The following is a 22,359-nucleotide window of genomic DNA, read 5'->3' as shown; positions in this document are numbered from 1 at the left end:
GAGGAGCTCTAGAAGTCTGTTCTGACCCCATCATTCTGGGATTCTGTGAATTTACCCTCAGCCTCAGCTCTGGGGGTGCTGAAAGGGAACAAATGGCCAGAAAGGGAACAGATCCACCCAACACACAATGAGCGGGAGCAGATCCTGTGCCCTCCATGAGCGTGACCTGCCTGCAGCCCACAGATGGAACAGGCCTGCTGTGTCCCTACAGCGAACTGAGTGTTGCAAGCACTAAAAATAAGCCACCTCTTACAGGAAAAGAGGAAAAAAAAAGCTCCAAAACCACTGCCATAAGCCCTGGCTGCCAGTCTGGTGTCTACACACCACAACGCTCTGACGATAGGGGAGCCATCACAAAAGATGGGAGGTTTTTCCATGCTTTTCTCCACAAAAGATAGAGGAAAAAAAAGGATCTTGCAAAAAAATAAACAAGCAAAAGGGAACTTTTGTGTCTGATTTCAATATAAACATGTTTTTCAAGTTAAAAAGACCATTTCTCCCTTCCCTTTGCCTTACAGCCCTTTTCTCCTCGTGCTTCCCTGCAACAACGCTACAGAAATCTGAACGTGTTATTTGTTCATTTGTTATTATTTACTGCTTACATAGTGCTGGCAACATGCTAGGCAACATGAAGACCAGAGAACACATCAGCTCTGATATTTAACTCCACCATACGATACCAAATCTGCATTTTCTTCCTAAAAAGTACTCTTCATGTACTGTGAAATTCAGCAAAGCTCACTGACAACCAGAGAGGGAAATACAAATCAGGACACCTCACAGAGAGACCCAGAGACACAGGCAGGAGAGCAAGCTGGATCCCTGCAATCCTCACAAATCACCCAGACCTTGCACTAAGGCATCTTATGGAACCACCTGCCACGCTGGCACGGATAAAAAAGCAGTGGCACGAGTGTAAGCGGGAGATAAAACAAAATGAAATGAGAGCCTGGAGCAGATGGGAAAGGTGAAATGAGCAGCCAGGGACACAGGTGTGAATTTAGACCTTGCAAATGGGCAGTACTGCCCCTTCTTCTGTATCTGTTCAGAAAACTCACAAGACTCAACTCACAGATAAGAACAGGTTGAAGAGCAGCCACTGGCCTTATAACTGATGCTGTGTCTCCTCCCCTACAGAAATGGAACCCCTGCAATAATCCATCTCTTTCATTTTCAGCGCATGGGGCTAAAATTAACATCACACAGCAAGAGACACAGAAAGAACCACAATGAGCAGCTCAAGGAAGGCTGTGAAGGCTTGCACCCCACATACAGGGGTTTAGGTGTTTCACAGGGTTCATGGTCCTTCACTCAACCCTGTTCTCTGCCACCAGCCAGCATGTGCATCTGGTCTGGAGCTGCCACAACAAGCTATCCACAGGCACACGGGCTCCCAAGAGCAGGAGGGAATGTCTATTAGGTGTCCCCTTGGAAATCCTTGTTATTCTACAAAGCAGGCAGAAGCACGGGGCTCCCTATGCCGCCAGATCAGCAACTCCGTCTCAAGAAAATGAGCATAGCACTAGTTCCAACAGATCAACCAGGGACCATCAGCATCTCCTTTCTAACAACCCCTCCTCACCAGTTCTCCAGACAACAAACATCCCCCTATGATTACCTCAAACTGTGCCTGCCAAGGGTCCTAGCTGTATGCAGGTTTCTGCTGTCATTCAAAGCGACCTGTGTGTCACCAAGCCAGGTTGAAAGTTACCTTAGTGACACAGTGTTTTCTCTATGGTATCCACTTAATTAAATATTGAAAGAGCTATTACCTTTCAGGGATGCCTGTGCACTGGCTGTGTCCATTATTTATAACATGATGTATTCATTATACATTTTATCTCACGCTCCTATCTGCTGATCTCATTACAGGCCCTTAAAAACAACTTTAAGCAATTAATCCTACCTTAATTACAGACAAATATATATAGAAGGCCTGGGATATCTCTTTCTTGTATTTATTAGAAGTAAGTAAACATATCTAGAAAGAAATCTGGTGATCAGGAAAGCAAGAGACAAAGCCCACCAGCCATGGCAGGGAACCGGTGACAGGCACATTTTAATCAGCCACAGTAACATTGCCAGCTTTGTCTGTCTAGAAAGGGTAAGACGTGTCCTGCTGCAGCTTTCCTCCTGCAACAGGTTCTTCTAATGAAACTGCACCACCAGGCATTGCCTCCTCTATTCTCTTTCACACTGATGATGCAAGCCAAGGCGCACCACACCAAAACAACTTGTTCTTTCCTGCCTCCCATGGCCCTCCTAACCTCAGAGCACTGGCACGGCCATCTTCCCAGTCAACAGGTGTCACCACTGAGCTATCTCAGGTTGTCCCTTGTCCTTTCCTCCTCCAGCAGAGAACGGGTCCTCCATTCCTGCAGACAAATTTGTCTGTAAAGCCCGAAGCTCACCCCAGCACACAGGTGTCAGCTCCCGGCTGCTCTGGGGAGGATGTGTGCCCTGTAACAGCCCCACAGCAGCAGCACAGGGAGGACACGGCTGGTGCCCTGCTTGTTCAGTTCTGCTTTGGACCATTAGGGTCTTTTTTGAAGTCCCGTGAGGAAAGCAGTTGCAGGACTCCCTCCAGCAGGAACCAAGCTGTCCAGCCTTAAGCATCTGGGCTGACAGACCGTGCACTTTAATGCAGTCCTCCTATTCTCCCTCTCACATCCATACCAACATGGTGGGATGATGTAAAAACCACTTTGTGTCCAAACTGCTCACCATTACTCTTTTTCACCTACTTAAAAAGACTGACACAAAGGCAGACACAAGTCCAAACAGGTACCAGTCACAAGCAGTGCAGAAGCACCTCAGCCTTTCTCCTCTGAGAAATGAGCCTAGCCCAGCACAACTCGGTCCCTCACTCAGGCAGAAAGGCATCTTTCTAGCAAAAGCCCAAACTGAAACTTCCCAAAGTATTGTAAGGAAATAAATACTATAGGAAGAGGGGAAGTTCTATTTTTAACCAGAGAACCTGGCACAAAAGGGTAGTACTCCACATCACACCAGATTCAAGTGTGTGGAGGTTGTCCTCTCTTTATAAGGCCTTCAGAACGGCAGGACCCTCCAAGAAGCCGTATGCATTCTTTATTTACCCTGAAGTGGAACTCTGCAGACCCAGGTTTAATTCACTGCTCTGCTCTTAGCCCGTGAGGTGACCTTGGACAAGTTGTTCTGTCCAGATTCTCAGCTGGTGTCAGCTGGCACCATGCCACCAAAGTCAATTTAAACAATTTGAGACTCCAGTGCTACAGTCCTTGGGTCCTCAGCCTCCCTGTGCAAACAGGGCTGCCAGCCGTCTCGCAGCCCTGCTCGAGAGATGCCTTGGGAACGGGCACGTAAGAGATGGGTAGTGGGATTGACAGGACTCTCGCTTCCCTCGGGAAAGACATGGTTTTCACTAAAACAAAACAAAAGGCCTTTGTTACTTTTTTTTTTTTAAATAGCCTTATGATCAAGGCTTTAAAAAACAAAAGCAGCGATGCTGTCGTTTCGTTTTACAGCCTGTTATGCATTAGCTGATACAGAATCCCTACAGATTTTACCTTTAGCACACTGGTAGTTTTTTCACTCTTCTTTTAAGTTTCATTACCTTTCCAAAATCCTCTCAAATTTCTCTCTCAAGTTCCTTTCATCACCAGCAGTGTGACAGAGTGCTTCTCCATCACACCGAGCATCCGAACACCTGATATCCCCCTGCAGGGAGGCTGGATTTCAGGAGGGGCTTGGGAGTCACTAGATCTGTGCTTTTTGTAACAAGAAGCTCTTAAGACTGAGAAACTTTAGACAGGATCTCAATCAAGACAAAAAAGGACCTGTTCCTTCATCAAGATCCATCCTAGCAAGGATGGAAAGACTTGTCTGTAAAAGACTTTCTTCTGTAGTAGAACCACGGCAAAGTTTCCCACACAATGGCTGATTTACCTCCACAGGTAACAGACACCAGTGAGACCCTCCGACCTGTCCCCTGCCCCACTACTCCCCAAGCCAGCTCCTGACCTGCGCCCACAGCCCAGCCGGACCTGCGGCTGTCCGCACCACGCCTGGGCTTGTTAAGAACCCCAGTCCTAGCCAGTATACTCAATACTGTGGCAGGATGGTCTCTGCTCACCTAGACTTGAAACACAAAACCTGTGCTTCGTTAAAAGATCTTAACCATGGTATGACATGTTGGTTTCACCAAGGGACCGGTCTACCCAGCTGTTCAGCAGCCTACATCCTTAAGAGGACTTTATGTCACCCCATCAATGAGGCCTCTCCTCTTGATGTGCAGTTTGTCTTCAGGGTTGTCCGGCATCCTCTATTCCTGCAGCCACATCCCAGCACCCTTCTGCAGAGAAAGGAGCAGATGCATTTATCAAGTAGGATCACAGCCAGAATCCTCACCAGCTCCTGTACTGCATGGCACTTACTGAACACAAAAGGCAGGCACTTAACAACTCTTTTCTACTTGCCACCACCCTGGGGAGCTGCACATCATACATACTTACCCTTTTTTAACAACAGAAATCAAATGCTACAAAGCTTTTAGTACATGTTACTGTGTGTAACGTCAATTGACATGGCTTATGTTCTTGTTTCCCCTAAAAAGAGCTGTTGCACTGTCTCAGCACATGCAATGTTCATTTAAGAGTTTCTTTTTGTGCTGTTCTCCCTGGGAGCTGGCAACAAAATACAAATCAACTATGACAAAGAGGTGCACTGAGAATTGGAGGGCAGATCTTCTCTGAGGAGAAAGGAATGTCCATGTAAGGCTCGTTTCTCCTCCTGCTTTATGTTACGGGATGTTCTGGCCATCTTAGGGAAAAAACCCAGATGAGTCTATCTCTGAATGAGAATTATTTTGATGGCAGACCCTTCAGTTGTTTGCAGTTCAGTTAGCATGTTTTTGGCTTGCATATCAAGAAGAATTTTTTCCCTGGACTTTAGCAGACTCTTTCCTAATTGAGCTATTAGAATTCGATTGCAGTTCACATTGGATAGGTGATGCCAGCTGCAGGAGTGAACACCAAGGATGAGCCTTGGCAGACCAGAGGTTTCTTTAGAAGAGCATGCCCAGCACTATCTAAACACGTCTTTCTCCTCTTCCAGCACTGCAACAGATGAGAGAGACTGTGCTTATGGAGAATGTCCTGGCTCTGCATTTTTTTAACCCTCAGCCACCACAGGGCCACAAGAGACTTCCCAGGGCTGACCTGTAAGCACACATCAATACAGACTGATGCATAAAGCCATCTGCACTCCATCTGGGGCTCTGTCATTCCTGTGCCAGAAGAGTCCCTCAAACTCCTCTCCTATCACAGTTTCCCTGCTTTATAATTTGAGGACATGCTTACTTGCCTCATTTCCTCTGGAAAGGCTGTGGACTGGGGAGCGGCTCAAGCGAGGAAGGATCTGGTTTACCTTGCACACACAGGAGCTCACCTCAAGTCAGCCGCAGCACTTCACACACTGCAAGCGGAGCCCTCGCCCCCTGGATCATGGCCTAACTGCCTATCGACACACAAACATGGCTGGTAGCCAAAGTATCCCAAAAGATCACACCAAAATATGAATCTCAGCCACTTAGCAGAGCTGCTCAGCTCACAGCTCAGCGAAGGAATGTTTCAAAATTGTATCTGTGCCTTCAAACCAGTTTTGACAATCCTTTGTGTATTTTCCCTTGATGAGAGGTATCTCCCCATCGGTCATGACACTGCCCGCCAAAGGCAGCCTGCAGAGCTGCGGGAGAGGGCAGCGTGGGGCAGGGGGCATGGCAGGAGACACACTCCCACTCCCCTCTCCTCTGGACCTGCAGGCAGCTTCCAGATCCCAGGCAGGACTTGGGGACCATCCACTTCCCACAGGCAAGGTTTATAGGCAGACGACATTCAATCCCAGCTCTTCAGCCATCCCTGATAGCCAAACAAAGTTCCATAAAAGGCAAATAAAGAAAATCCCAGCAAGTACTGTCCCACACAGCCTTCTCCCTGGACACCACATCTGGACTCCTCTTCAATGCCTCTCTTTTTTCAGAACAGGACCCAGGATGTCTCCCTGGAGTCCTCTGTGCAGTGCTCCTAGTCTCAGGGACACTACTGAAAAAAAGCCCCACAAAACAACCAACAAGCAACTTAAGCATCTTTAGTCCATATCAACCTTCAGCTTTTAATCCAGCCTGGGGTTGTCGCCAGTTACTGTTAGTTCCCGTTCATCAGCCCTTGTTGCTAGATGCTCCCTCTCCTTCCTTACAACAACCAAATACACTGAGAAGCCCCCTCATTTCTGTATTTTCTCCTAAAGAAAAGTTTAGCATCTAGAGGATTGTACCCATTTTGGTTTTAAATACTAATGTTCAGCTGAAATCCTGTCGTGCTATGGTATGAGCACACTGACTGCATGTATTCAGTGTCTCACCGAGGTACAGATGCTCCTTTGATGTAGCTGGCTCCACTGCCAAAGCGACGGAGGCCTTAACACCCTCCAAAATGTTGAGGTACAGTAAGCTCATCTCATGGCCATCTCCACATCAAGGCAGTTCCACTGCTATATAGTTTCCAAGCTGACAAAATGAGATCTAAGTCTAGCCTGAACACGCACTTTCCTGACCACTAAGGAGACCTGACCTTCCGTGGAAGATGATGCAAGAACAGATAATGCAAACTCTACTGGGAGATGAGATAAAGGGAGGTGGAATTGCCCCTCAGGGGCTGCAAGCAGCAAACTGCAAACTCCCAAGTCAGGATGCCCTTGGCAGTAAATATCTCAAGGACAGGCTGTTCAGAGCTGGAGGAGTCTGACAGTCCAGCAATGACTCCATGGAGAGACAGAGGTAAAAGACCTTCATCTCCTTCGAGCCAGCCAAGAATCCATTCATGAGCTGCAAATCACACACGTTTACTGCTTTCATTTTCATGGGACTCCCTTTGATGCTGCGAGTTATACAGCCGTGCTGCAGCCCAGACACATACATTCAGTTACTCACTGTGAAATCTTACTCTTCTAAGAGCATGTCTACAGGACATGATGATTAAAGTGGCAGGACTATAAACATCCTGCCCACAGCTGGCTATGTCCACTGCTTCTTCCAAGAAAGACATAGAGCAGTGGAACAAAAAAACAAGAGGTTACCAACAGCTCTTGGTGTTGGTTTGGCTTGACCCATGGCGATATTAAAGGTAAAGCCTAGAGCAGAGCAAAGCTGCTGAAAATCCCCAGCGTTTTCTAAAAACCCCACACCGGGTCATCTCCAGAGGTGCAGGTTTTCCAGTTGCAGGGCTGGCCGCTCACCTCCTGAATGACCCTCTCCCAGCCCAGGACAGATGTTTTTTCACAGGCTCACTCCCTGGAGGCTACGGACATGAACAAGTACCTGGAATTATGAATATGACAGGTCCAACTGAGCCTTGCCTTCTGAGAATCTTTGACCAAAAATGGACAGCGTGACCAGCCAGCCATTTGTTAATGCTGACAACCATTTAAGATTAGAAGCAGGAGGGAACTACAAAAAAAGGCTTCAGCAAAAGCAACAAACCTTGCCCACCTTACCGTAAGCTCTGCCACCCTGACCACGGCCACCACCTGAGGGCTCTCTGTTCAGTCATGGCTTGTTATGCCCCGTCACCAAGCCACTTGAGTGTGCTGATTTGGCAGAAAACTCCCTTTATTTATCCTGGGCTAGTGTCCTGCTGGGTTAGCTTGCTTGAAAAGGCTCAGCTAAGGGGCAATCAAAACGCCAGACCCCATGCAAAAGGCAGCAATGAGGGCAGGAGCGGCCACAAGCAGCAGGGAGGGCAGGACTCAGCATTTACAGGTAGATCAGCACAGGCAGACGTGGAGCCACAAGCCGACCTTCCCTTAGCAGGCACTAAAGAAATAAGAGCTGTTGAGGTTTTCTGCTATTCACCGTCTCACAGCCTCACGCTCGCTCTGTGCATGAACAGCCAGGGGGGCCAGCAACCTTCTGCCTCCATGCCCTGCTGAAGCCAGAGCTCCCGAGCATCCTGCGCCCACACCTAGAGGACCAAGATCCTGTGATCCCAGGTGGCGTGATGGCGTTTACCTCAGGCACCCAACCTGGGCAGGCTGGCCAACCTGGCACACGTCCCAGCGCTTCCAAAATGCTTTCATCAGGTGGAGTCCAAATGGTGGGCTCAGAGATGTGGACGCTTTTAAGGCAGGTCTTCAGGCTGACCCTGCAGTGGGCACAAATTCACAGGCGGGTGAACCAGCCCTGCTCTGTCAATCCTGTCAGCAGATGCTGAAAGTGAAGCACACCCCGAAGCACGTTCCCCGCGCTCCTTCCAAGCACATCCCTGCTGCTTTCTGTGCCGTAAGCCGCTCAACAGAAGACTCCACTCTGTCGGCTGTTGGTGCAGGACCTTGAACAAGTCCTAAATAAATGAACAAGTCATTTCCTGCAAGGCCAAACAAGCTCCCTGCCAAAGAGGTCACATACCACACTCTGGCCTGATGCCTCTCCCTAGTTTATGAGGGTAAATTCCCATATCCAGGGGTCCAACGATTACAGCATTACATTTGGGCTAGGATTACTCTCACTGAAGCTAGGATTACGCTTCACTGAAGAGGTGAGGAAAACAACTGCTTTTATGCTTTCATTGCATGACCTCCAAAGTTTGGTTTGGGTTTCTTCGTTTGCACAAACCAAAACATTCAAATGAATTCAGGGAGTTTTCGCTTAATTCCCAGCTAGAGGACCAGGATCTGTCACACCAAGGTTCTTCAACACTGTTTTGGCAGTAAGGAGATCTGCAAGGAAAAGCCCTTTGAGGCAGGGCCCGTGACAAAGCGGTCAGAAGGAAACAGCCTACGCCGTTTGTTCCAGCCTTGTGAGCGCCTCCAACTAGCGCAGGGGTGGAAAGCAGAAAAACAAGGACCTGTGCTCCCCATCTCCCACCATGACACCCAGCACCGCCCAGAAACTTTCTCTGAGTGTGTTATCATGACATGGATATTCTCAACCCCCTGCAGACCACTGGAAGGACCAGGCAACTACCAGTCCTCCAGAAACAGCCAGAGGTTTGGATTTGGAGTAAGTCTCCAAAGAGTTAGTCAAACTGCACCTGGCAGGCTCTGCCACACCATTCTGAGCACTTAACTCCTGTCAAGTTAAAACAAGACTTAAAAGCGACCCAAATCTTCCACACTTGAATCACACAAGCAGCTCCATTTGTTTGGATGTGCCCATCCCCATGAGTAAGGACTGCAGGATCAGACCCAGCTTTTCCCTTACCCTCCTGCCAAAAACACAGGCACACAGAAAGAATGAAAGACAAATCCCACTGACTGATGCCCCTGCTGTTTTTGCTGTCCATGGCAGCAGACTGCTAAAAGGCCTGACTCAGAAGCCTCCCTTGAAAAACCTGCATCATCACAGTTTGGAAGATGGTCTCATATAATGAGGGAGTCTCTCTTCTCCACTCCTCCCGTCCTTTACAAGGGAGAATCTGAGTCAGAGTGTTGGGGGGGGGGGGGCGGGGAGAAGAAAGAAAACTTCATGCTTTGTTTGGCTCTTTCTGCAAGGATGGCACAGTCAGGTAGAGTTTTGGAAGCATCACTCACACTGTTCAAGTTAATGAGATGTTTGTTCTTCTCCAGTCCCCTTCAGCACACCAAAAAGCATATGGCAGCCCAGTGTCTAGCAGCTGTATTTGGGGCCTGTGGGGCTGTGTTTGACCTCAGTTACACCTCTTATTTACCACTGTGACTTCCTTGCTGTCAGAGCATAACCATGGGGGTGCACTGCCTGGAAGAGAGAAAGCAGCACCCCAGCTGCACATTCACTGCCCGGAAGAACTTTGTGACTTGGATTTCTTCTTCGTTTGCACTGCACCTGTTTTTGAAAGCCTGAGCCTTGTCCAATATAAAGATCTTTGCAATGATCTTCATATAGACAGTATCAGGCTATCACATTTTGTCCTAACACACCACTCAGCACCAGGAGGTCTCAAAGCAACTTGAAAAGGAGGCTTCATTGTAGATACCCAGCCAAGGGAGACATGGCGAGATAAAATTACCCAGAGGAGCTGTGGGAGCTACTAGAACACAGATCTTCAGCTCTATCTTCTAGAGATGGTTTATCAATGAAAACGCTGTGGTTACCCGTCTCCTCAGGAAGAGCTCTAGCCTATTTCTTGCAGGTAGAAGCAAGCACATACACTTTCTGCATGAGGCTTTAGCACCTTGCACCCCTCTGTAAACAGAGGTCACCCGTGACTCGAAAAGCCGTGCTCCTCTGGATCCAGGCCGTGGCAGACAGTGGCTATGGGGAAGGGGACTGACAAAGAGAAACAGCAGCATTAAAAGCAAGAACACGTCATCTAAAAAGGTGACTCAAGCCTAGGGTTGCTGGGCTGGAGTGCACCTCAGTGCAAAGGCTCTGCAGGAGCAGCAGACACTCCAGTGTTCCCACTGTGCCCCAGTGAAGCCTGTGCCCAGCTTCCTGCCACTCTCAGCCTGTCTGGCATCAAGGACGCTGTGAGTTGTGCATAAGCTGCACACATGGCGTGTGCTCTGACTACCACAGCCCCTTGCTGGTGAAAACCACCCTGTGCCTGCAGGGTAAGGTGCTGTCTCGCCAGGGCTGCGGGAAGGGAGATGCTGTTTGATAGAAAAGCACTGATGTCTACTCACAAAGTTTGCATTTCACCTTAAACCACAAATCGGCACACGGGAGAAAGATTTAAATCCCTAAAATGAAACGCATCTTCCCACCTTCTGTCTAATCGTGACATAAACACAAGCTCCGGAGAGCATCAGGCTGTTGGCTGTAAGCAAAGTCCCCAGGAGATCCCGGTCACATAGGTCCTGTGACTAGGAGAATGAAGTGGACACTGGGGAAAACTTCTGCCTGTGAGACGATTCTTCTGACCGTCACTCCCAGCTCTGCGGCAGCAGACGCACAGGGTGCTGCATCCAGTGACCCAAACAATATCGCTCATCTCTCATTAAACTAACTCGCACCGCAACGTGAGGTACTCTCCTAAACTGAGGCCACACAGCAAGAGCTCTGAGGGGAGGTAGCAGTGCTGGATGGGGAACGCTTTGGGCAACTCAAGCGAAGAGCAGAGCGATTCACCTTAAGCACAGACCTTCACAGCCGCCACCTTCGCTCTGCAGATGGAGCTCCCTTCTGCATCTGTGGGAAAAACGTGTTCATGGAGAGCAAAACATGGGATGGGCATCCATGCTACTGTTCAGAGAAAAGAGTGCACTCTGTGCCCCATTTAAAATAGGCCTGAAGTTTGCCCTTGCCACACAATCTATGATTTCTCACGCAGCGAAGGCAGGCAGCAGGCAGCCAGGGTGCTCTACCAGAGATCAGGCTGGAGATGGCTTGCTTTCCCACCAGCAGAAAGTAGGAAGAAGGCACAGCTCTGGCCCCAATGGCATGAGAGGCAGAGTACACCAGAGGACGCACCTTCTCATCATCTTTGGAATTCATGTACGAGGAGGACGGGTACCAGTGTCACACATCTGCATACGTTGTGTGGGCAGACTTAAATGTGCTTAAGCACATGGATATACCCCTCATCTCTGTCCTTCCTGGCCTTACTTCTCAGAAGCAACCACCACATTCATAAAAAACAAAAATGACTTTGAGAATACCTGCATAGGATAAAGAAAATTTTATTCATATAAGGGCATTAAAGTCCCAAATCTGAAAAAACGATGCAAGCACTATTAAAACCCATAAGAAAGCCCGTGCTCAAGTCTTAGCTGGTGTTTGTGCTCTTTCCTAAACATCAGAGCATTCCTTACACCATGCTGGACACCACAAAACCCTTAAGACACGTCTGTTTATTTAAAAAGCAAATTCAAGTCACGGAGGGGTACACTCTGCTTCACTTAAAGGAAAATAAGCCTTGCGTAAATTCTGCTTACACTCACATATTTGCCATGCAAGATATAAATTGTCCCTATCACCCTCCTCGTACAGCTGGCTGCAAAGCAAAGCAGGCGACAGCCCCTCGGCACCCGAAATCGGGCATCACTCTTCCAAAAAGCATCTCGTCTCCAAATGGTACACGGGAGCCCATCAAACTGCCCCAACAGCCGCCACCACCTCCCGAGCGGGAGCGCGGCCGCCCCAGCCCCGCGGACACCGGCAGCCCGCTGCCGCGGGCAGGGACGGGCGGGCGGCTGCGAGCGCGGCCCGTGTCGCGCCGGGCACCGCCGCGGGGACCCCGTGGGACCGGCCGTGGGACCCCTCCCGCAGCGGCGGACACGGACCCGCTCCGCCGGCGCTGCCCGGCCGCGGGCAGGCGATGGCCCCGGCCCCGCGGCAGCCCGCGCCCGACAAGTTTCTCTCCTCTGCCGGGGCCGCCGCCACCCCCCAGCGCGCACCGCCCCGGCCCGGGGAGGGCTCCGGCCGCGGCACGGACCCCCGCGGCGGCGGAGAGCCCCGGCTCGCCTCGGCACCCCGCGGGCTGCGCCGCCCCTGCCCTCGCCGGCGCCTCGGCAGCGATCACCTCGGCGCAGGTGACCCCGCCCGCCGCCGCGGCCCCGCGCCCTGCCCGCCGCCCCTCCGAGCGGCCCCCGGCGCAGACTCACCGCCGCGGCCGGCCGCGCAGCCGGCCAGGAGCAGGGCCAGGGCGGCCAGGGCGCCCAGCTGCCCCCGCAGCAGCCGCCGGCGCCGCCGCCGCCGCTCCGCTGCCGAGGCGCCCATCGCGGCCGCTCCGCTGCCCGCGCCGCGCCGAGCCCAGCCGGGGCCCCGCAGCGCCGCCCCTGCCCGCCCCCCGCCGCCTGCGCGCCGGCCGCCCGGCCCCACCGCCCCTGCGCGGCGCGGGCAGCGGGCGCGGCCAGGCGCGGCGGGGCGGGGCGGATGGATGGGCGAGGCACGGACGGACGGGGCTGCCGGGGCCCCGAGCTTCCCGGCCGGACCCCGGCCCCCCTCCCCGCCGCCGGCGCCCGGGGCGGCTTCCTGGGCGGAGAAAGGGCGGAGAGTCGGAGCCGCGGGTCCCGCGCTGCCCCTGAACGCGCCCAGACCCCGCGTCCCGGCGGTGGGGCCTGCGGCGCACGGGTGAGTGTAAGGAACGGCAGCCCTGCGGTCCCGGGGCCCGGCGGGGCTGCGGCGCGGGTGTCCCACCCGCACACCCTGCACAGCTGCCGGACCTGCGTCCCGCACACCCTGCGCGTCCCGCAGACCCCGCACAGCCGCCGGACCTGCACCCTGCACACCCTGCACAGCTGCCGGACCTGCGTCCCGCACACCCTGCGCGTCCCGCACACCCTGCACAGCCGCCGGACCTGCGTCCCGCACACCCTGCACAGCCGCCGGACCTGCGTCCCGCACATCCTGCACACCCTGCGCGTCCCGCACAGCCGCCGGACCTGCGTCCCGCACACCCTGCACACCCTGCGCGTCCCGCACACCCTGCACAGCTGCCAGACCTGTGTCCCGCACACCCTGTACACCCTGCGCGTCCCACACAGCTGCCAGACCTGCACCCCGCACACCCTGCACAGCTGCCAGACCTGCACCCCGCACACCCTGCACAGCCGCCAGACCTGCACCCCGCACACCCTGCACAGCTGCCGGACCTGCACCCCGCACGCCCTGCACAGCTGCCGGACCTGCATCCCGCACGCCCTGCACAGCCGCCAGACCTGCGTCCTGCACGCCCTGCACAGCCGCCAGACCTGCGTCCTGCACGCCCTGCACAGCCGCCAGACCTGCGTCCTGCACGCCCTGCACAGCTGCCAGACCTGCGTCCCGCACACCCTGCACAGCTGCCAGACCTGCGTCCCGCACACCCTGCACAGCTGCCGGACCTGCACCCCGCAGCCTGCACCCCACATGCCCAGCCTGGCACTAATGGGGGCTCTCACAGCCATCTTCTGGGCTAAAACCTGTCCCCGTTGTGCCAATGTTTAAAACAAAAACCCTAAGCAACCCAGTGCACTGTCCTCCCTCGCCAGCGACTCCCCAGTCTGAACTGGAGGCATACACTGGTGCCATTCCTTTGCATTCATACACTGATACTCTGGAGGAATCTCACTCTGGGGGTTTTCGCCCCATTCCACACACTGCTCTGAACTTTGTGCCGGGTGAGCTGCCACTCCCTGCACCTGCCCTTCAAACTGCTCCTGTGCAAGAGCTGGGTGGGCAGAGCCCCACAGGCACAGCAGCCCCCGCAGCCCTGGTGCAGGCCCAGGCAGGGACGTGGCTGCGGGCCCGGTGACGGGGGTGTGCCGCACCCGCCTTCAGACAGCACCGGGAAGCTGTGCCACCGGCAGAGCCCGTGCCGTGACTGCTTCATCTGTCCCCCTCCTGAGCTCCCGGGTTTAAAAACCTGAACCTTTCATCCCTCCTCCCCCCTTCAAAATCATAATTATTGTTGCTGCATTAACGGGCTGGTTGCACACACCTGAGGAAACAGCTGCCTGCGCAGGGCCTGCAGGTGTGAACAGCTCTATCCCCGCTCTTCAAGAAGGGCTCTGGAGTTAAGGGGCAGATCTGTCTGAGGAAATAGAATGAACCTCTGTCACAGTCTAGTTTTGAACACTGCCTCCCTGAACCCGGAGCCCGTGTTTGGGAGCTTTCCTGGGCCTCCCAAGCCACCAGTGCTAACATCCTGACAGCAGCGTTTACAAGCCTACTGGCAACAGAGAGATGCTGGCTGAGATCAAGGAGAGGAGACAGTGTGAGAGCATGGGCAGCTCTGTCTTCAGCGTAAACACACTGAATTAAATCAAAAGAGATTGATTCAATGACAGAACAGAATCTCTCCAAAAGTATTTCAGGCATTTCATCATCTTGGGTTGAAAAACTTCTGACAAAAACCCAAGGCGCAGACAGCAGTGCAGAGGGCTCTTTCTGGCCCTCACGCACCCCAGCTCAGCAGCTCCATGGCAGACAGCAGCTCTCACAGCACACACAGAGCAGCCATGGTCCCCCTGCACCAGCCTAGGACTGGCTCTCACAGCAGGGATGAGGCTCCTCTGCACCATGAGTGACCAAAGCCCGTGGAGGGTAGCTGAAAAGGCACCAGGCACTTGTCAGAGACTCCCGAGCTTTGGGACACAGGCACAGCACAGCCATCCAACATTGGCATTGTACTACACACCCTGCTCCTGACAGCAAAACACTTTTTAACTGAAGACACCCCTTCACATTAGATTGACAAGAAAAGGGAAGGCAGACATCTGTTCCCACAGTGTAAATACGACCCGAGAGCTGTGCTGGCTGGCTGAACAGACACAGAACTAAGAGAAAAGATCTCTCTATTTTTCATTAGTTACTAATAATTCTCATGAAAGAGGGTCTCATTCTGGAGCTGGCCTCTCATGCACTCAGCTTCCAACCTCCCCTCCAACAATTTCTTGCAACTTTAAGCTTCATCAGGATATGTTTTCATTACGGCTCTTAAAGATTTATCAGTGATGCTCCTGCACACAACCTCAGCAATGCTGGTGTCCCTGTCACCGCCAGGATGGCACAGTCAGCTCCCATCCAGGCAGTAAACAGAGTAAGTTAACAACTGACCTAGGATGTAACCATGGAAGAAGGGTTTTGTTTTGGTGTGTTGTTGCTTTTCTTTCCTGGATAGGATACACTCCCTTCCCCCTGGCAGGGCAGGTTTTATCCCATGGTAAACAACTCTGATGCCTGCAGTGCTGTCAAACGCTGTACCAAGTCACCACAATTTATGGAAGAGATCATGGCTGTCTCACTGTTTGCTCTTGATCAATACCATGTGAAAGCAAACAACCAGCTTTGAGGTGAGAGGCGTCTGGGGGTGAATGTTCCCATCACTGACATGACAGAGCTCTATGACACTACTCCCAAAGTATTCCTTTTAAATCTCTATGTCCTTTCGAAGTCTGTAACTGCCCAAAAATGTGACTCGGACACATTGCAAAATCTCTACTCACTCTTCCATCAGAAGCCTCCTTTCCATCCCACTTCAGAGTTGCTCATAAATACGAAGATGTAAGGTGGTTATGTTGAGACTGTGAGTATCTGTGAAGCCCACGTATCTTAGGAGCAAATTTCTCACTCAGAATCACTAATTTATCAAATTCCCTACTAGCATAGTAAGTACCAGCTCATGAAACATTTCCATTCCTGGGGAGCATAAGATGCGAGAATTCCCCCTTCTCTCCCACTGACAAACTGGTGTGTGGGCAGAGGAGGCTTTGAACTGATCCATCTGCAGGAGGAAACAGAATGAAAGTAGTCACCATGGATGATACTCTTCCAAGAGAAAAGCTCTTTTATTTATCTTCTACAAGAGCTTTCTGCAAAAAATAAGCAAAAAAGAATTGCTAAGGAAAGAACACACGCTGCTGAGCACAGGCTGGGCTTTGTATCACTTCTCCCCCTTTCTTCCTTGCACTCTTTTTCCTCTTCTGACCACCTCAGAACTCTTCAAGAAGCATCTCTGATCACCCAATATTTGAACAATATGGGAACTTCTGTGCCACATTTAGGCCAGCAGGTCACAGCTATGGACCACCCCATTCGTCTTGGAAAACAAATGAAAGGATCTGATGATCTCAGCACTTTTTGAATGCCAGTCAGCAAAGAGGCATTTTGGAGCTGCTTTGACTGATGCAAATGGGCTGCAGGTAGCATACCCACCACATGTGTTCTTTGGAGTTCCTTCTGCAGTCCAAGTGAGGAAATTGTACTTAGCTGCCTTCAGCACTGGCTGGGCTGAGGGAGACAGCAGATGCACAGACAGCAGATGCACAGATGTCTCCTCTTGTATTACTAAAGTCTTTGCAGGACAGGAAACTTCTGCTGCTGCTTTCAGCAGTTGCTCACAGGCTCCAGTCGCTGTCTGGGTACCTGTGCAAGGTGGGATCCTTCCAGAAATAACAACTACGTGTCCGAAACTCTTGCTGGACCTATCAGGCCAGGCACCAGTCTTACTACACGCCAAACTTAACAAGACTGACCTAAAAGTCCCAATCAGTGTGTTGGTGTATAAAATGTGTATTAAACCTCACCTTGGGGCTGAAATTAAGGAGAGGTGCTAAGGAATGCCTGCCCTTCCCAGAGCATCCTGCAATGCTTTTGCAATGCATGTGGATTCCCCACAAGTCACTCCATGCATCTGTTTGCTGCCATGTGCATCATTCTCCTGGGAGTGCCATGGAAAGGCTTTGCTGCAGAGTCCAGAGGAAGTCCTGTTAGCTTTGCTAGAACCCTAGTAAGGTTCCCAGAGAGGTGTCTCTCAGAGAGGCTGAAAGATGCACTTTTGCTTTTTCCAGAGCCTCATCCCAGCATAAAACCACATACAGCATCGGGAGAAAACTGTAAATCAGAGGCTATGGATGTGCAGAGATGACAGCCAGATGTGCCTTCATGGAGCTAAGGAGCAGTCGTGACTGTTTCAAGGAGAGCAAACAGCCCCACGTACTTGGCATTTTCCCCTGCAAACCACGCCAAGTTCTGCTCTTCAGACCAAATAGAGATTTTCTTCTGTTTGGACTGGCAGATTATGCTCACAAGGAGCTTTCAACTCTGGAGGAAAATATTTAGGATTAATGCAGAGCAGCATCTTTATGTAGATATTAGCCAGCCAGAATCCAGGCTGCCAGGTGTAGCAATCTATACCACTCCCCTAAGTCTCTCTCTACACCAAGAGCGTCACCCTTCCATGTCCTGCCTTGGTTATAGGGATGTTTTTAAGTCGTTTATTGGCAGGGCCTGTGGCTGAGCACAGCCAAAGCACGAGATGAAAAGCGATCGGCTGTGGGCAGGACAGGGGTGGCTGAGCAGAGGGGCCAGCTTAAACCAGCTGTTTAACCCACAGCCTTAGACATATACCCTCTTCACAAACCACCAAAAGGATGCAATTAAATACGCCGCTGATTGCCACTGATGGTGCTCCCTCCTTCCTACATGTAACTGCTTGGTGAGCAGCCAGCTTGCATGAGCGATCCTCCTCTGCACCCGTGCAGTGAGCCACCTTCATGCCCGTGCTGGTCACGCTGGTTTCACTAACTCTGACTGACTTGGCACTGAAGGAGGTCAAGGAGTGCACATCCACCTCTCCCTGGCCAAGCTGCAGGGCCAACACTGCTCACTGCTGGCCAGCAGCTGAAGGTTGCCATGTCTTCTACCAGCTGATGGGCAGTGCCACACGAAGAAATGACAAACTAGTTCCTTTCCATCGTGCACTTGTACTCTAGGTTCAACGTGGTTCAAAAGTCTGCCCAGCTGATATGATTTCTGTGTTAAAATAGTTTACAGTAGTTTAGGCTACGCCTGTTCCCATTTGATTTAAGAGCATTTAACTGAGTTTGCATCTGCTTAGATAAAACAGCTTAAGCTCATACCCTTGGATAAAGCTGTGTGTCTTCCCTTTGGAAGCTGGCAGAGCTACTCCATCTGAAAAAGCTTGAGCTAAAGCTTTTGCACTTATACACTTTGGGTGAATTCAACACTTGAGAGAGGCATCAGTACTACCCAAAATCTTCCTGCAACAAGAGGGAGGGCAGGAGGGAGCCAGAGAGGGGGAAGCTGAAGAGATGGGGGAGTGCTTGGAGGAGCTGGAATGCACCTAGAGAAATACCTGCAGGATGAAAACATCTGCTGCACACAGGGAGCTCACCGTGGGATCCACAGCAGCCCAGGAGCCCCTGAGCCCGACCAGAGGCAAAGCAGGAGGGTTGGCATTGGGGTGTTGCAGAGCCACCTTTGCTCAGCCAAGGATGGAGGCCACATGCTACGGACATTTGTCTTCTGGGTTTTGGGCCACTGAAAAATGGGAAACAGCCACAGGAAAAGCAAAGGGAACAACTCTGTAAACAGCAATGTAAAAACAGAACACCAAGCCTGTTCTCAGAGCATGCTATGCACAGGTACATCACAGCATCTGTGATGGTTCCCCCTCCCATTGGTAATGGGGGGTGCCTGTGGTACAAGAGGAAGCAGAGGGGACGAGCTCCCAGTCTTTCAGCTGTTTAGGAAGATAAACAATGCTGTGACAGAACAGATTTCTGGCTCACCTTCTCCCAGAGGGTTTGTTGGGTTGTTTTTTTGTAGTTAAAAGAGGGCAGGAGAGATCATCTGTCTTTCTTACTCCATTTCTCTTCTGTACCCTCTCAGATTTTCTTAAAGCTTTCCATATCCTCCTCCTTGGCTTCTTGGATTCGTTATTAAATACATACATGAACAAACACATGAAAGAGACAACACAACTGCATCTGTACATGTATATCCATTTATCCCTTTTGGAAGCTTGGATATATTTTCTTCAACATCCATTCTCACTTTTTTAAGCAGAGTTTTCCCTTACTGAAGCCAGCCAGGGTGGGAGCTGGACAGGCAGGATGGGGCAGGAAAGCCCCCCAGCCAGCACCCGGAGAGGAAACCCGCGAGGAACACCGTGAGCACTTCCACTGCGGCAAGGAGCAGCCTCTGCCCTTACCACAGAGCCATTGCTCCAGCACCACTCCCCCAGCAATGGCTGTCAGCTATCTGTCACTGCCTCCAGCTCATCTTGGTTCCTGCTTGGCCCAGATCCCACTCTGTCTTCAGACACACACCGTGCTCAGCCTTCCCAGGGCCGCTGCACAGGCTTGTCCCAGTGGTTAAGCCTCTGCTATCAGCACATCTTTGGGAATATCTTGTGTTTCAGTGGCAAGGACAAGTAATTACTGAATTGAGTCCACAAAGCTTGCAAGCCAACTAGTGTTCTTTCGGGATGAAAGAGGCAATAAAAACGCTGGTATTAATAGACAAATATTTGTTACTTCATGGGATATCAGGGCTTCCTGTGGTTTGAGGTTATGTCTTGCATAGCTTGTTGCTGAACGCCTCAGGATGACTATTCTTTCCTTTTTTTTTCTTTCAGCAGCCAGCTCATTAGCTCTCAGATCAATGATCTGGTTTACAAACAGAGCAATCCTGCATCTCCTTGTCGGATGTCCTCTCACGCTCCGCTCCCGCCAGCGCAGGCGCAGACGAGGCTGTACGGCTGCCCTGGCCAAAGGCTGCAGAACAAACACCCCTCTGCAGAAAGCCACAGACAGCTGCTATTGTACCTGCCTCAGAGCACTAGAAAACAGCAACATTTAACAAAATTAAAGGGCAGAACACTCAAAGCAAATGCAAATGAAGAGCTGTTACACACAGCAAAGTCACCCTGCAGGACCCTCTGCCACAGGAAGCTGTTTCCGAGGCAAAAAAAGTTCTTACATGCAAAAGAAGTCTGGGAAGCTCAGAATTAATCCTCACATTAGTATATGCAGAGTTACCAGCTTGCAGCTTGCCAAAGTCCTAAAAAAAGGACGAAGAAATGTAATACAAAGCCCAGATCACCACCAACCCGCCTACACCTTTACAATGGAAAGCCCTGTGGTAGCCTGCCTGTGAGGGATGCTGTCCTCCAAAGAGCATCCCCAGGTCAGAGACACTAACAGATGCCAGACTCTGCACCCATCTTCCTCATGTGCTTCTTTCCCCTCAAGGGCCATGCTCGCAGACAACAGCTCTCAGAGACTTCTCATATGAACTTTTCCCCTTGGCTCGTATGGAAGCAGCTTCTGTTTGCTGCCTTTCCTGATGTCTTTTGGAGCTTCTTTGTTGAATACATGGAACTGCTAAGGTCTTTATGACAAACTCTCTCCTCTGCCTCTCTGGTTGGGCCTCAAGCTGACCATGTAATACTGGTCACCTCCACAGACAAAGGCACACCAAGCCATTGGCACCCCAGAACCCAGGATATGGGTTACAAATTAGACACATCCAGTGTCACCAAGCCTCACAGCACACTGGAGGTCACAAGGCAGTGAGGACCTGCCATGGGAATCATGACTTCCAGCTGTGTGCTGCTTGGCAGCAAAGCAGCTCAGAAAATTTTGTCCTCTTCAAGAGTCATGTCTGCTCAGGACAGCTGCAGAGCTGCTCTGGGAAACAGGAAGCCAAGATGCCGTGGCAGGAGAGGCTGCACCAGCCTGAAACAGAGGACATGTCTAGAACACCTTCTCCCTTCCCTGCACTTCGTTCCACCTCACATAGTCCTTGCCAGCCCACCTCTCATCCCAGTCCCTCTGAACTGCAGCCCTGCCATCTTCCAGCATTTCAGTCACTCCCTTAGCTTGGGAACATCCTCAGTCTTGCCAAGCGCATGTTCCAGTCATCATCTGGGTCTTTCAGAGACACTGAACAGCACCAACCTGTGAGGAGCAAGTGCCTCTTTCAGCAACTGCCAGCTGGACTCCACACTGCTGACTGCATCTCCTTGGGACCAAATCCCCATCCTCCTTTTAGCCTACACACCAAGCAGTAACTGCAGCAAAGCCACTGTATGAAATAGCAGCTGTCCTCACACAGACTCAAATGGTGCCCTTCCCACCGACCTGGTAATGATGGACAGTGGCTTCCTTGTTATTCGACAGAGGCCAGAGGAAGCCAAGAGCAATGACTGTTCAGCACGTGCCCCCAGCCCAGGGTGCAGCAGTAGCTGCTGCTCCCCTTGGCATCTCCAGCACGTCCTGTCAGGGGAACGCTCTCGGGGTCCGTGTTGCTCTGGCACCACAGAGCAGCTGCTCCAGCTACTCTAGTAGCCTCTGCCACAGCTCTCCATGTGAACTCCTTATGAAATCTTCCTCCTCCACCATCTCAGCCGTGTTCCTGGATTTACTAAGGCTGGAAATGGCTCCTGACAGCAGCAGAGAACTCGAGGTCTGCAGAAGAGGTGCAAAAGCTTCAAACCCTTGAGGCTGTTTGTTCCCCTCTCACTGGAAGGACCTGTGTGTGACAGAGATCCTAGGACTAATCTATGGGTCCATGTCCAAAACTGGCTCATCAGCACTTGACACGTTGGCTGATGCAATCAGATCACAGTGCTGCAGCTTCATCAGATAATTCCCCATTATAATAAGAAACGTTGCTGCTTGGCTGAATGAGCTAAACTTACTGGCCCAGCTGAAGTAGCTTAATTAAAGTCACTGGAAGAAAGCTGTGCTCATCTTTCCTGTGATTAGTTATATGGTTTACAGCTTGTCATTTTTTTCCCCCCCAACTCCAGATATAGGAGAAGATGGGGAAGAAACTGATGTCAGAAGCTTCATTAGCATCCTAAACTGAATGAAACGTGCCTGGGTTGACAGAAGAGCCTCCTATCCAGTGGTAGCCCTCACCTTTCTGCCTATGAACACAGTGCTTGACAAAATTTGGCACCAGCTTCCCGCAGCCAAACACGGATATGTTCAAACAATTACCATCAGCTTGCTCAGGAGTACAGCAGCCCTGCTCAAAAGCCTGCCCACAATTGCCTGGAGATGCTAGCAGGGTAGCACATCTGTGGTGCTCTGCAGAGGTCTACTTGTGCTGTAGAGATTGTGCTCTTTGTCTCCAGAATAAGCAACAACAGGCAAACAGATAAAACTCCAGCT

At 51.4% G+C, this 22,359-nt stretch overlaps 1 protein-coding gene across 3 annotated transcripts in view; it reads right to left on the bottom strand.

Annotated features, from left to right (window-relative positions):
* SLC24A3 (solute carrier family 24 member 3) overlaps nt 1-22,359 on the bottom strand; it is a 343,101-nt gene that overhangs the window by 124,729 nt on the left and 196,013 nt on the right. For 2 of the 3 annotated variants that reach the window (XM_061989417.1, XM_061989418.1), the window contains exon 1: nt 12,556-12,617. The exons of the other annotated variant lie outside the window; for it this stretch is intronic. The gene's annotated coding sequence lies outside the window, so the exon portion shown is untranslated. Of the gene's footprint in view, nt 1-12,555; nt 12,618-22,359 lie in introns of those variants that run through there. 3 annotated transcript variants of the gene reach the window in all.

Source organism: Colius striatus, chromosome 2 (assembly GCF_028858725.1).
Source record: "Colius striatus isolate bColStr4 chromosome 2, bColStr4.1.hap1, whole genome shotgun sequence".
Taxonomy (NCBI): domain Eukaryota; kingdom Metazoa; phylum Chordata; class Aves; order Coliiformes; family Coliidae; genus Colius; species Colius striatus.
This window is presented reverse-complemented; position numbering and strand designations above follow the sequence as displayed.